Genomic DNA, 15,182 nt, shown 5'->3' on the forward strand with positions numbered 1-15,182 from the left:
ACATCCTTCACACGTAGCAACAGCCTTCACACGTAGCAACAGCCTTCACACGTAGCAACAGCCTTCACAGAAGAAGAATCAAGCTGACCCAGCCTATCCACTAAGGTCTGTAGGTCAGCTGTACTTTCTATAAAGTGTAAACTTGCCCTGGGCTTTGCGGGAGCGAGGAGAAACTGGTTCCCAGTAAGACATCTGTTGCCCTGGCTGCTATAGGCAGCATCTCAAACTGCAGCCAATTCCCTATATAGTGCACTACATTTGACCAGAGCCCTATTCCCTATATAGTGCACTACATTTGACCAGAGCCCTGTTCCCTATATAGTGCACTACATTTGACCAGAGCCCTATTCCCTATATAGTGCACTATGTTTGACCAGAGCCCTATTCCCTATATAGTGCACTATGTTTGACCAGAGCCCTATTCCCTATATAGTGCACTATGTTTGACCAGAGCCCTGTTCCCTATATAGTGCACTACATTTGACCAGAGCCCTATTCCCTATATAGTGCACTATGTTTGACCAGAGCCCTATTCCCTATATAGTGCACTACATTTGACCAGAGCCCTATTCCCTATATAGTGCACTACATTTGACCAGAGCCCTATTCCCTATATAGTGCACTACATTTGACCAGAGCCCTATTCCCTATATAGTGCACTACATTTGACCAGAGCCCTATTCCCTATATAGTGCACTACATTTGACCAGAGCCCTATTCCCTATATAGTGCACTACATTTGACCAGAGCCCTATTCCCTATATAGTGCACTACATTGACCAGAGCCCTATTCCCTATATAGTGCACTACATTTGACCAGAGCCCTATTCCCTATATAGTGCACTACATTTGACCAGAGCCCTATTCCCTATATAGTGCACTACATTAGACCAGAGCCCTATTCCCTATATAGTGCACTACATTTGACCAGAGCCCTATTCCCTATATAGTGCACTACATTTGACCAGAGCCCTATTCCCTATATAGTGCACTACATTTGACCAGAGCCCTATTCCCTATATAGTGCACTACGTTTGACCAGAGCCCTATTCCCTATATAGTGCACTACATTTGACCAGAGCCCTATTCCCTATATAGTGCACTACATTTGACCAGAGCCCTATTCCCTATATAGTGCACTACATTTGACCAGAGCCCTATTCCCTATATAGTGCACTACATTTGACCAGAGCCCTATTCCCTATATAGTGCACTACATTTGACCAGAGCCCTATTCCCTATATAGTGCACTACATTTGACCAGAGCCCGGTAGAAGAAGCAGTGCACTATAAAGGGAATAGGGTCCCATTTGGGGACGTGTCCATCCTCTCCGTCCAATAAAAACACCACCGTGTGTTCAGATGACCCCTCCGTGACCCCTGCATGACAAACTAAACCGCTGCACTAGAGACGAGTCAGTAAAACATCATATTCCTGTTGAGGATTTAACTCCACTCTGCACTAAGGCGACTGGTGAGACCAGAGATGAGACAACAACCAGCAGCGTTTAACAGCTTAAAAATCACATATGAATTCATCTTTATCGTGGACTCGGATGTCAAAACACCTCAGGGAGACGGTCTAGCTTTTTCCATTTAATAACAGCGATGTCAAAGCCTGGCGGCATGTGATAAGAACAAGTATTAGACTCCACTGTAATACTGTGCTATACCTGAAGTAAAAACACAGTATTTTAACTGTAAACACACATGTTAATACACACAGTGAACTGATAGGCCCCTCCCATCCCTGATAACTGCCTGACGCAACGATTAGCTGGTTAACCTGATTGGTTGGGTGTGATTCCAGAACTGTCCAATCTCTGCTCTGTGACTGACAGGCCGTGTTGCTGACAGACTCCACACAGAGAGACAGTTAATTACTAATGATTTAGGGGACCCGTGTCCGTCTGTCTGTCTGTCCGTCCGTCTGTCCGTCTGTCTGTCCGTCCGTCTGTCTGTCCGTCCATCTACCTAAATAGAAACATGATGAGACATGTCTGTCTACGTGGAGGCATGATGAAAGCAGCTGTCCAATCAAGACGGATTAAGAGACGGTCGCCGGGGAGCATTAAAAAGGGACCTGTCATTTCATTGGCTCTGAACTGGGCTTGTTGATGAAAGAAATGTGTGCCAGTTACTAGAAATCAAAACGCCACAGTGAGGAAGTCTGTCTGCCGTCAGTTAGTCCAAGACATGATGAATGATCTGTCTCTACGGATCTCCTTGGTCTTGTTGAATGTGGGTTGAAACATAACAGTGGTGGTGTTGGACCTGCTATCTTCACCTTGGAAGGGCTGACGAAAAATACATGTGAAAAACTCTATAGATGTTGGGTGAAGAGATCTGACTTTAACTAGTAGTGGTGTGTTGATCGTTAGACATGATCACGTTCTGGCTAGATCCCCTGGTGTTATCTCCTACAACCCACTAGATCCCCTGGTGTTATCTCCTACAACCCACTAGATCCCCTGGTGCCATCTCCTACAACCCACTAGATCCCCCCTGGTGCCATCTCCTACAACCCACTAGATCCCCCCTGGTGCTATCTCCTACAACCCACTAGATCCCCCTTGGTGCTATCTCCTACAACCCACTAGATCCCCCCTGGTGCTATCTCCTACAACCCACTAGATCCCCCCTGGTGTTGTATCCTACAACCCACTAGATCCCCCCTGGTGTTGTATCCTACAACCCACTAGATCCCCTGGTGCTATCTCCTACAACCCACTAGATCCCCTGGTGCTATCTCCAACAACCCACTAGATCCCCTGGCGCTATCTCCTACAACCCACTAGATCCCATGGCGCTATCTCCTACAACCCACTAGATCCCCTGGTGCTATCTCCAACAACCCACTAGATCTCCTGGTGCTATCTCCAACAACCCACTAGATCTCCTGGTGCTATCTCCTACAACCCACTAGATCCCCCCTGGTGCTATCTCCTACAACCCACTAGATCCCCCCTGGTGTTGTATCCTACAACCCACTAGATCTCCTGGTGTTATCTCCTACAACCCACTAGATCCCCTGGTGTCATCTCCTACAACCCACTAGATCCCCCCCTGGTGCTATCTCCTACAACCCACTAGATCCCCCCTGGTGTTGTATCCTACAACCCACTAGATCCCCCCTGGCGCTATCTCCTACAACCCACTAGATCCCCTGGCGCTATCTCCTACAACCCACTAGATCCCCTGGTGCTATCTCCAACAACCCACTAGATCCCCTGGCGCTATCTCCTACAACCCACTAGATCCCCTGGCGCTATCTCCTACAACCCACTAGATCCCATGGCGCTATCTCCTACAACCCACTAGATCCCCTGGTGCTATCTCCAACAACCCACTAGATCCCCTGGTGCTATCTCCTACAACCCACTAGATCCCCTGGTGCTATCTCCTACAAACCACTAGATCCCCTGGTGCTATCTCCAACAAACCACTAGATCTCCTGGTGCTATCTCCTACAACCCACTAGATCCCCCCTGGTGCTATCTCCTACAACCCACTAGATCCCCCCTGGTGCTATCTCCTACAACCCACTAGATCCCCCCTGGTGTTGTATCCTACAACCCACTAGATCCCCTGGTGCTATCTCCTACAACCCACTAGATCCCCCCTAGTGCTATCTCCTACAACCCACTAGATCCCCTGGTGCTATCTCCAACAACCCACTAGATTCCCTGGTGCTATCTCCTACAACCCACTAGATCCCCTGGTGCTATCTCCTACAACCCACTAGATCCCCCTTGGTGCTATCTCCTACAACCCACTAGATCCCCCCTGGTGCTATCTCCTACAACCCACTAGATCCCCCCTGGTGTTGTATCCTACAACCCACTAGATCCCCCCTGGTGTTGTATCCTACAACCCACTAGATCCCCTGGTGCTATCTCCTACAACCCACTAGATCCCCTGGTGCTATCTCCAACAACCCACTAGATCCCCTGGCGCTATCTCCTACAACCCACTAGATCCCATGGCGCTATCTCCTACAACCCACTAGATCCCCTGGTGCTATCTCCAACAACCCACTAGATCTCCTGGTGCTATCTCCAACAACCCACTAGATCTCCTGGTGCTATCTCCTACAACCCACTAGATCCCCCCTGGTGCTATCTCCTACAACCCACTGGATCCCCCCTGGTGTTGTATCCTACAACCCACTAGATCTCCTGGTGTTATCTCCTACAACCCACTAGATCCCCTGGTGTCATCTCCTACAACCCACTAGATCCCCCCTGGTGCTATCTCCTACAACCCACTAGATCCCCCCTGGTGTTGTATCCTACAACCCACTAGATCCCCCCTGGCGCTATCTCCTACAACCCACTAGATCCCCTGGCGCTATCTCCTACAACCCACTAGATCCCCTGGCGCTATCTCCAACAACCCACTAGATCCCCTGGCGCTATCTCCTACAACCCACTAGATCCCCTGGCGCTATCTCCTACAACCCACTAGATCCCCTGGCGCTATCTCCTACAACCCACTAGATCCCCTGGTGCTATCTCCAACAACCCACTAGATCCCCTGGTGCTATCTCCAACAACCCACTAGATCCCCTGGTGCCATCTCCAACAAACCACTAGATCCCCTGGTGCTATCTCCTACAAACCACTAGATCCCCTGGTGCTATCTCCTACAAACCACTAGATCCCCTGGTGCTATCTCCTACAAACCACTAGATCCCCTGGTGCTATCTCCAACAACCCACTAGATCCCCTGGTGCTATCTCCTACAACCCACTAGATCCCCTGGTGCTATCTCCTACAAACCACTAGATCCCCTGGTGCTATCTCCAACAAACCACTAGATCTCCTGGTGCTATCTCCTACAACCCACTAGATCCCCCCTGGTGCTATCTCCTACAACCCACTAGATCCCCCCTGGTGCTATCTCCTACAACCCACTAGATCCCCCCTGGTGTTGTATCCTACAACCCACTAGATCTCCTGGTGTTATCTCCTACAACCCACTAGATCCCCTGGTGCTATCTCCTACAAACCACTAGATCCCCTGGTGCTATCTCCAACAAACCACTAGATCTCCTGGTGCTATCTCCTACAACCCACTAGATCCCCCCTGGTGCTATCTCCTACAACCCACTAGATCCCCCCTGGTGCTATCTCCAACAACCCACTAGATCTCCTGGTGCTATCTCCTACAACCCACTAGATCCCCCCCTGGTGCTATCTCCTACAACCCACTAGATCCCCCCTGGTGTTGTATCCTACAACCCACTAGATCCCCTGGTGCTATCTCCTACAAACCACTAGATCCCCTGGTGCTATCTCCTACAAACCACTAGATCCCCTGGTGCTATCTCCTACAAACCACTAGATCCCCTGGTGCTATCTCCAACAACCCACTAGATCCCCTGGTGCTATCTCCTACAACCCACTAGATCCCCTGGTGCTATCTCCTACAAACCACTAGATCCCCTGGTGCTATCTCCAACAAACCACTAGATCTCCTGGTGCTATCTCCTACAACCCACTAGATCCCCCCTGGTGCTATCTCCTACAACCCACTAGATCCCCCCTGGTGCTATCTCCTACAACCCACTAGATCCCCCCTGGTGTTGTATCCTACAACCCACTAGATCTCCTGGTGTTATCTCCTACAACCCACTAGATCCCCTGGTGCTATCTCCTACAAACCACTAGATCCCCTGGTGCTATCTCCAACAAACCACTAGATCTCCTGGTGCTATCTCCTACAACCCACTAGATCCCCCCTGGTGCTATCTCCTACAACCCACTAGATCCCCCCTGGTGCTATCTCCAACAACCCACTAGATCTCCTGGTGCTATCTCCTACAACCCACTAGATCCCCCCCTGGTGCTATCTCCTACAACCCACTAGATCCCCCCTGGTGTTGTATCCTACAACCCACTAGATCCCCTGGTGCTATCTCCTACAACCCACTAGATCCCCCCTAGTGCTATCTCCTACAACCCACTAGATCCCCTGGTGCTATCTCCAACAACCCACTAGATTCCCTGGTGCTATCTCCTACAACCCACTAGATCCCCTGGTGCTATCTCCTACAACCCACTAGATCCCCCTGGTGCTATCTCCTACAAACCACTAGATCCCCCTGGTGCTATCTCCTACAACCCACTAGATCCCCCTGGTGCTATCTCCTACAACCCACTAGATCCCCTGGTGCTATCTCCTACAACCCACTAGATCCCCTGGCGCTATCTCCTACAACCCACTAGATCCCCTGGTGATATCTCCTACAACCCACTAGATCCCCTGGCGCTATCTCCTACAACCCACTAGATCCCCTGGCGCTATCTCCTACAACCCACTAGATCCCCTGGCGCTATCTCCTACAACCCACTAGATCCCCTGGCGCTATCTCCTACAACCCACTAGATCCCCTGGTGCTATCTCCAACAACCCACTAGATCCCCTGGTGCTATCTCCTACAACCCACTAGATCCCCTGGTGCTATCTCCTACAACCCACTAGATCCCCTGGCGCTATCTCCTACAATCCACTAGATCCCCTGGTGCTATCTCCTACAACCCACTAGATCCCCTGGCGCTATCTCCTACAACCCACTAGATCCCCTGGTGCTATCTCCTACAACCCACTAGATCCCCTGGTGCTATCTCCTACAACCCACTAGATCCCCTGGTGCTATCTCCTACAACCCACTAGATCCCCTGGTGCTATCTCCTACAACCCACTAGATCTCCTGGTGTTATCTCCTACAACCCACTAGATCCCCTGGCGCTATCTCCTACAACCCACTAGATCCCCTGGTGCTATCTCCAACAACCCACTAGATCCCCTGGTGCTATCTCCAACAACCCACTAGATCCCCTGGTGCTATCTCCAACAACCCACTAGATCCCCTGGCGCTATCTCCTACAACCCACTAGATCCCCTGGCGCTATCTCCTACAACCCACTAGATCCCCTGGCGCTATCTCCTACAACCCACTAGATCCCCTGGCGCTATCTCCTACAACCCACTAGATCCCCTGGCGCTATCTCCTACAACCCACTAGATCCCCTGGCGCTATCTCCTACACCCACTAGATCCCCTGGTGCTATCTCCTACAACCCACTAGATCCCCTGGTGCTATCTCCTACAACCCACTAGATCTCCTGGTGTTATCTCCTACAACCCACTAGATCCCCTGGTGCTATCTCCTACAACCCACTAGATCCCCTGGCGCTATCTCCTACAACCCACTAGATCCCCTGGTGCTATCTCCTACAACCCACTAGATCCCCTGGTGCTATCTCCTACAACCCACTAGATCCCCTGGTGCCATCTCCTACAACCCACTAGATCTCCTGGTGTTATCTCCTACAACCCACTAGATCCCCTGGTGATATCTCCTACAACCCACTAGATCCCCTGGTGCTATCTCCTACAAAGAGTTGGCAGTTACTAAAAGTAAAAGAAGGTCGTTAAAGAAGTCAGTGTGCCTGGAGCAGCAGTGTGGAGCAGCAGCGTGCCTGGAGCAGCAGCGTGCCTGGAGCAGCAGCGTGCCTGGAGCAGCAGCGTGCCTGGAGCAGCAGTGTGTAGTCGGATGTAGACTCACCTTGGAAGGACTGTCTGGCTCTCTCCACTAGTTCCTCTACAGGGTAGCTGGCCAGGTCTCCTCTGGCATGCTTGGTTTTACAGTACGTACACGCATTCAGACATCTGGAGAGGGAGAGAGAAGAGGAGGTCGGGCCTCAGTTAGACTACCTATATCTCATTTCAACAGACTAGTGAAGTTTAACAGCAGAACCCGCCAGGACCTGAGGAATACAAGCAGCAGCCAATGAAGCCTTTTTGAAGGTGGCCATTTTAAAGAGATCTGGAGGTGTTGTAAACGACAAGCCTCAACAGCAGGGATTTTGTGTGATCAGGTGTATGACCGACCAACACCCCTCTCCCAGACAATCATATGGTTCATTACATTATTCTGAGACCAAATAGCCTCTTAACTCAACGTTATAATATAGAGAAGAACATATCTGAAAAGGGAACCAGGTTTAATACAGAGAGAGAACTGAATCTCTGGACTGGTGTAGTTGGTTGTTCCCCCCCCCTCATCATCAAGGGTTCTTTTGATGTGAGTACCGAGCAGGACGACTGCTTTCCTTTCAGACATGATTAATTGTTCTGCTTCTCAGTGCGTCTGTCTCCTTCTGCTTGTTATGTTTGCTGTGAAGTGAACCTGAGAGGAGAGAAGCACAGTGAAGGAAGGCAGGTTTCCATTCCTTAGTGTGACTGGGCTGGCTGACTGGCTGGCTGGCTGGCTGACTGACTGGGCTGGCTGACTGACTGACTGACTGACTGACTGGCTGGGCTGGCTGACTGACTGGCTGGCTGACTGGCTGGCTGACTGACTGACTGGGCTGGCTGGCTGGCTGGCTGGCTGACTGGGCTGGCTGACTGACTGACTGGCTGGCTGACTGACTGACTGACTGGCTGGGCTGGCTGACTGGGCTGGCTGACTGGCTGGGCTGGCTGGCTGGCTGACTGGCTGGCTGACTGACTGGGCTGGCTGACTGGCTGACTGGGCTGGCTGGCTGACTGGCTGGCTGGCTGGCTGGCTGACTGACTGACTGGGCTGGCTGGCTGGCTGGGATGGCTGGCTGACTGACTGACTGACTGGCTGACTGGCATGGCTGGCTGGCTGACTGGGCTGGCTGGCTGACTGGCTGACTGACTGGGCTGGCTGACTGGCTGGCTGACTGGCATGGCTGGCTGACTGACTGACTGACTGGCTGGGCTGGCTGACTGGCTGACTGGGCTGGCTGGCTGACTGGGCTGGCTGGCTGACTGGACTGGCTGAATTCCTCTGTGGCTGACTGGCTGGCTGAATTCCTCTGTGGCTGACTGGGCTGGCTAGCTGACTGGGCTGGCTGGCTGACTGGGCTGGCTGGCTGAATTCCTCTGTGGCTGACTGGCTGGCTGGCTTACTGGGCTGGCTGGCTGAATTCCTCTGTGGCTGGCTGGCTGAGACGCTTAGGGCTTCTTTGAGTTCTCAGCTTTGCTGTTCCCCTGATGAGCTGTGTGTCCGGCTGAGTTCAGACAGCTATGCCAAACTACAGCTCACACACATCCAAGAGCAGGCAGCAGGCAGCAGGCAGCAGGCAGCAGGCAGCAGGCAGCAGGCAGTGCCAAAACTTTGACATGCAGGTATCACGGCTGTTTCCAAGTTCTGGAAGAATGAAAGAGAGGAGAGGGAGACAACGGCTGTATCATCATTACCTGTTCTCCACACAGATCTCCCTCTCTCCCTGCCTCCCTCCCTCCCTCCCTGCCTCCCTCCCTCCCTCCCTCCCTTAACCACTAAGACACCGTGTAGTACAAAGCCTGTGCTGCTGGTTGTAGTGGCGTCTGGCCTTGACAAGCTGCTGGTTGTAGTGGCGTCTGCCCTTGACAAGCTGCTGGTTGTAGTGGCGTCTGCCCTTGACAAGCTGCTGGTTGTAGTGGCGTCTGCCCTTGACAAGCTGCTGGTTGTAGTGGTGTCTGGCCTTAATAACCCGGGTTTTACAAAAGGAGAAACATGTCTGTTTTTCATTGTTTTAAAGACAGCCAGAGGAAAAAAAATGGAACAAATCAAATGTAAGAAAACAGAAATAATTCAAGCTGGCTGGTAAAGGACTGTTCTATATTTTTCTTTACAGGGACACATTCTGAAGACTTTGTAAGCAAGATTTTTGAGCCCATGCTCAAACAACCATGAAAACAAAGCAGTTTGATTTCTATATGGTTTATATTAGGCCTCGTTTTGGGAGGGATAAAGACTAGGTTGACTCCAAGACAAACAGTCTAAACACCGTCAGTTAAGAAGACTAGGATGGAGTAAACAGGGTCTGGGAACATGACCAGGACAAACAGTCTAAACCCCGTCAGTTAAGAAGACTAGAGGATGGAGTAAACAGGGTCTGGGAACATGACCAGGACAAACAGTCTAAACCCCGTCAGTTAAGAAGACTAGGATGGAGTAAACAGGGTCTGGGAACATGACCAGGACAAACAGTCTAAACCCCGTCAGTTAAGAAGACTAGAGGATGGAGTAAACAGGGTCTGGGAACATGACCAGGACAAACAGTCTAAACCCGTCAGTTAAGAAGACTAGGATGGAGTAAACAGGGTCTGGGAACATGACCAGGACAAACAGTCTAAACCCCGTCAGTTAAGAAGACTAGGATGGAGTAAACAGGGTCTGGGAACATGACCAGGACAAACAGTCTAAACCCCGTCAGTTAAGAGGACTAGGATGGAGTAAACAGGGTCTGGGAACATGACCAGGACAAACAGTCTAAACCCTGTCAGTTAAGAAGACTAGAGGATGGAGTAAACAGGGTCTGGGAACATGACCAGGACAAACAGTCTAAACCCCGTCAGTTAAGAGGACTAGGATGGAGTAAACAGGGTCTGGGAACATGACCAGGACAAACAGTCTAAACCCCATCAGTTAAGAAGACTAGGATGGAGTAAACAGGGTCTGGGAACATGACCAGGACAAACAGTCTAAACCCCGTCAGTTAAGAAGACTAGGATGGAGTAAACAGGGTCTGGGAACATGACCAGGACAAACAGTCTAAACCCCGTCAGTTAAGAGGACTAGAGGATGGAGTAAACAGGGTCTGGGAACATGATCAGGACAAACAGTCTAAACCCCGTCAGTTAAGAAGACTAGGATGGAGTAAACAGGGTCTGGGAACATGACCAGGACAAACAGTCTAAACCCCGTCAGTTAAGAAGACTAGGATGGAGTAAACAGGGTCTGGGAACATGACCAGGACAAACAGTCTAAACCCCGTCAGTTAAGAAGACTAGGATGGAGTAAACAGGGTCTGGGAACATGACCAGGACAAACAGTCTAAACCCCCCCAACAGTAAAAATACTAAATAGTATTTTACAAACCAAACCATTCTAGTTGTCAGTGAGCGAGTGTCACATGCCACTAATGATCTAGTCTCAGAGAGTAACAATGAGCCAACCAGAAATAGACCATCCGTGACCATCTGATAACACGCAGGCTCCCGTCTGCTCCAGTCTCATAGAAGAACAACACATTCATTTGTTTCAAGGACAGCTCCCCCCCCCCATCTTCGTAACAGTAAAAAATCTGAAACTTTCTGTCCAAAAATGATGCAGAAATATTAATCCATGCTTTAGTCATTTCTAGATTAGTCTACTGCATTACTCTACTCTCCAGCTACCCGGATAAAGCACTAAATAAACTTCAGTTAGTGCTAAACACGGCTGCTAGAATCTGGACTAGAACCAAAACATGTGATCATATTACTCCAGTGCTAGCCTCCCTACACTGGCTTCCTGTTAAGGCTAGGACTGATTTCAAGGTTTTACTGCTGACCTACAAAGCATTACATGGGCTTGCTCCTACCTGTCTCTCTGATTTGGTCCTGCCGTACATTTTTATTTATTTATTTTTATTTCACCTTTATTTAACCAGGTAGGCTAGTTGAGAACATGTTCTCATTTACAACTGCGACCTGGCCAAGATAAAGCAAAGCAGTGCGACAGAAACAACAACACAGAGTTACATGGAATAAACAAGCGTAGTCAATAACACAATAGATAAAAAGAAAGACTATATACAGTGTGTGCAAATGGCGTGAGGAGGTAAGGCAATAAATAGGCCATAGTAGCAAAGTAATTACAATTTAGCAGATTAACACTGGAGTGATAGATGAGCAGATGATGATGTGCAAGTAGAGATACTGGTGTGAAAAATGAGGAGCAAAGAAAATAAATAACAGTATGGGGATGAGGTAGTTGGATGGGCTATTTACAGATGGGCTACGTACAGCTGCAGCGATCGGTTAGCTGCTCAGATAGCTGATGTTTAAAGTTAGTGAGGGAAATGTAAGTCTCCAGCTTCAGTGATTTTTGCAGTTCGTTCCAGTCACTAGCAGCAGAGAACTGGAAGGAAAGGCGGCCAAAGGAGGTGTTGGTTTAGGGGATGAGGGCCAGCCGACTAGAGCGTACAGGTCACATACCTACACGTACCCTACGGTCACAAGACGCAGGCCTCCTTATTGTCCCTAGAATTTCTAAGCAAACGGCTGGAGGAAGGGCTTTCTCCTATAGAGCTCCATTTTTATGGAATGGTCTGCCTACCCATGTGAGAGACACAAACTCGGTCTCAACCTTTAAGTCTTTACTGAATACTCATCGCTTCAGTGGGTCCTATGATTGAGTGTAGTCTGGCCCAGGAGTGTGAAGGTGAACGGAAAGGCACTGGAGCAACGAACCGCCCTTGCTGTCTCTGCCTGGCCGGTTCACCTCTCTCCACTGGGATTCTCTGCCTCTAACCCTATTACAGGGGCTGAGTCACTGGCTTACTGGTGCTCTTCCATGCCGTCCCTAGGAGGGGTGGGTCACTTGAGTGGGTTGAATCACTGGCGTGATCTTCCTGTCTGGGTTGGCGCCCACCCTTGGGTTTCTGCCGTGGGGGAGATCTTCGTGGGCTATACTCAGCCTTGTCTCAGGATAGTAAGTTGGTGGTTGAAGATATCCCTCTAGTGGTGTGGGGGCTGTGATTTGGCAAAGTGGGTGTGGTTATATCCTGCCTGTTTGGCCCTGTCCGGGGGTATTGTCGGACGGGGCCATAGTGTCTCCCGACCCCTCCTGTTTCAGCCTTCAATATTTATGCTGCAATAGTTTGTGTGTCGGGGGCTAGGGTCAGTCTGTTATATCTGGAGTATTTCTCCTGTCTTATCCGGTGTCCTGTGTGAATTTAGGTATGCTCCCTCTAATTCTCTCTCCGTCCCCTGCCGGAGGACCTGAGCCCTAGGACCATGCCTCAGGACTACCTGGCCTGATGACTCCTTGCTGTCCCCAGTCCACCTGGCCGTGCTGCTGCTCCAGTTTCAACTGTTCTGCCTGCGGCTATGAAACCCTGACCTGTTCACTGGACGTGCTACCTTGTCCCGGACCTGCTGTTTTCAACTCTCTCTCTACCGCACCTGCTGTCTCTAACAGTGAATGATTGGCTATTAAAAGCCAACTGACATTTACTCCTGAGGTGCTGACCTGTTGCACCCTCTACAACCACTGTGATTATTATTATCTGACCCTGCTGGTCATCGATGAACGTTTGAACATCTTGGCCATGTTCTGTTATAATCTCCACCCGGCACAGCCAGAAGAGGACTGTCCACCCCTCAGAGCCTGGTTCCTCTCTAGGTTTCTGCCTTTCTAGGGAGTTTTTCCAAGCCACGTGCTTCTACATCTGCATTGCTTGCTGTTTGGGGTTTTAGGCTGGGTTTCTGTACAGCACTTTGTGATACCGGCTGATGTAAAAAGGGCTTTACAAATAAATTTGATTGATATGTTACTAAGAATAAACCACTATTCACCAAAAGAGTGTTGTTTTTATACAGTGCTGTAATCCTGCATTTATAATAGCTCTTAAAAAAGATGAGAGAGAGAGAGAGATAGGAGAGAAGAGAGCGAGAGATTTAGTGTAAAGACTAGCACTAATAATGCTTTGGTGGTCCAGTCAGATTTGAGGTGAACGGATGTCTTTGAAAGGAGATCCATCTCCGGCACTTTCCCTGATTAGAATGGGCATTAAAGATGTCAGCTGGGTCACATGACCTGGCCTCAGAGAGAACACTAACAGATGGGGCCCTCTCCCACTCTCCCATTATCCTGTTTCCCCCCTTTAACCCCCTGTCAGAGATCGGCTGTAACCAGGAATCTGTGGGTCTGGCTACAGGAGGAGTCTACTCTCCTCCTTCCTTCCTGTTTCTCCCCAGCCCCCTCTCAACACCCTACTTCCCCCTCTGGCCTGCAGTCTCCTCTCTCTCCCCCACCCCCCCAACCTCTCTCCGCCCCCCCCCAGCCAACAAAGCTCAGAGGTCCTGCCTCTACTCCAGGAGTCTCTGGTCTTACAGACTAGTACCCTGGTCTCCCCTGGTCTCCAGACCTCTACCCCAGGGGTCTCTGGTCTTACAGACTAGTACCCTGGTCTCCCCTGGTCTCCAGACCTCTACCCCAGGGGTCTTTCGTCTTACAGACTAGTACCCTGGTCTCCCCTGGTCTCCAGACCTCTACCCCAGGGGTCTCTGGTCTTACAGACTAGTACCCTGGTCTCCCCTGGTCTCCAGACCTCTACCCCAGGGGTCTTTCGTCTTACAGACTAGTACCCTGGTCTCCCCTGGTCTCCAGACCTCTACCCCAGGGGTCTCTGGTCTTACAGACTAGTACCCTGGTCTCCCCTGGTCTACAGACCTCTACCCCAGGGGTCTCTGGTCTTACAGACTAGTACCCTGGTCTCCAGACCTCTATCCCAGGGGTCTCTGGTCTTACAGACTAGTACCCTGGTCTCCAGACCTCTACCCCAGGGGTCTCTGGTGTTAAATGTGAAATATGGGCCAGCAGCAGTGGCTATAAGTGTATCAAACCCCTAGTATTCCCAAGAGACATGAAGGCTGTGTCTCCATGTCACAACAAATCAGTCATTCTGATGACACTGACAGGACCTGAGGACCAAGAAGAGAGGAGACCCTGGATCAGATGATAGTGTAGTAATAGTGTATAGTGTACTGTATAAAGCCTAGTGTAGGAGCAGACCCTGGATCAGAATTACATTTACATTTGACATTTTAGTCATTTAGCAGACGCTCTTATCCAGAGCGACTTACAGTAGTGAATGCATACATTTCATATTTTTTTTCCCCCCGTACTGGTCCCCCGTGGGAATCGAACCCACAACCCTGGCGTTGCAAACACCATGCTCTACCAAGTGAGCCACACGGGACCAGATGATAGTGTAATGTACTGTACGACTGTATAAAGCCTAGTGTAGGAGCAGACCCTGGATCAGATGATAGTGTAGTAATAGTGTATAGTGTACTGTATAAAGCCTAGTGTAGGAGCAGACCCTGGATCAGATGATAGTGTAGTAATAGTGTATAGTGTACTGTATAAAGCCTAGTGTAGGAGCAGACCCTGGATCAGATGATAGTGTAGTAATAGTGTATAGTGTACTGTATAAAGCCTAGTGTAGGAGCAGACCCTGGATCAGATGATAGTGTAGTAATAGTGTATAGTGTACTGTATAAAGCCTAGTGTAGGAGCAGACCCTGGATCAGATGATAGTGTAGTAATAGTGTATAGTGTACTATATAAAGCCTAGTGTAGGAGCAGACCCTGGATCAGATGATAGTGT

General features: G+C 50.0%; 1 protein-coding gene across 1 annotated transcript in view; it reads right to left on the reverse strand.

Moving 5' to 3' along the window:
* LOC115181706 (threonylcarbamoyladenosine tRNA methylthiotransferase) overlaps positions 1–7,678 on the reverse strand; it is a 255,799-nt gene extending 248,121 nt beyond the window's left edge. The window contains exon 1 of the mRNA XM_029743533.1: positions 7,574–7,678. The gene's annotated coding sequence lies outside the window, so the exon portion shown is untranslated. The remainder of the gene's footprint in view (positions 1–7,573) is intronic.
* Between the last annotated feature and the right edge of the window lie 7,504 nt (positions 7,679–15,182).

The sequence above is a fragment of the Salmo trutta genome, unplaced genomic scaffold, assembly GCF_901001165.1.
Source record: "Salmo trutta unplaced genomic scaffold, fSalTru1.1, whole genome shotgun sequence".
Taxonomy (NCBI): domain Eukaryota; kingdom Metazoa; phylum Chordata; class Actinopteri; order Salmoniformes; family Salmonidae; genus Salmo; species Salmo trutta.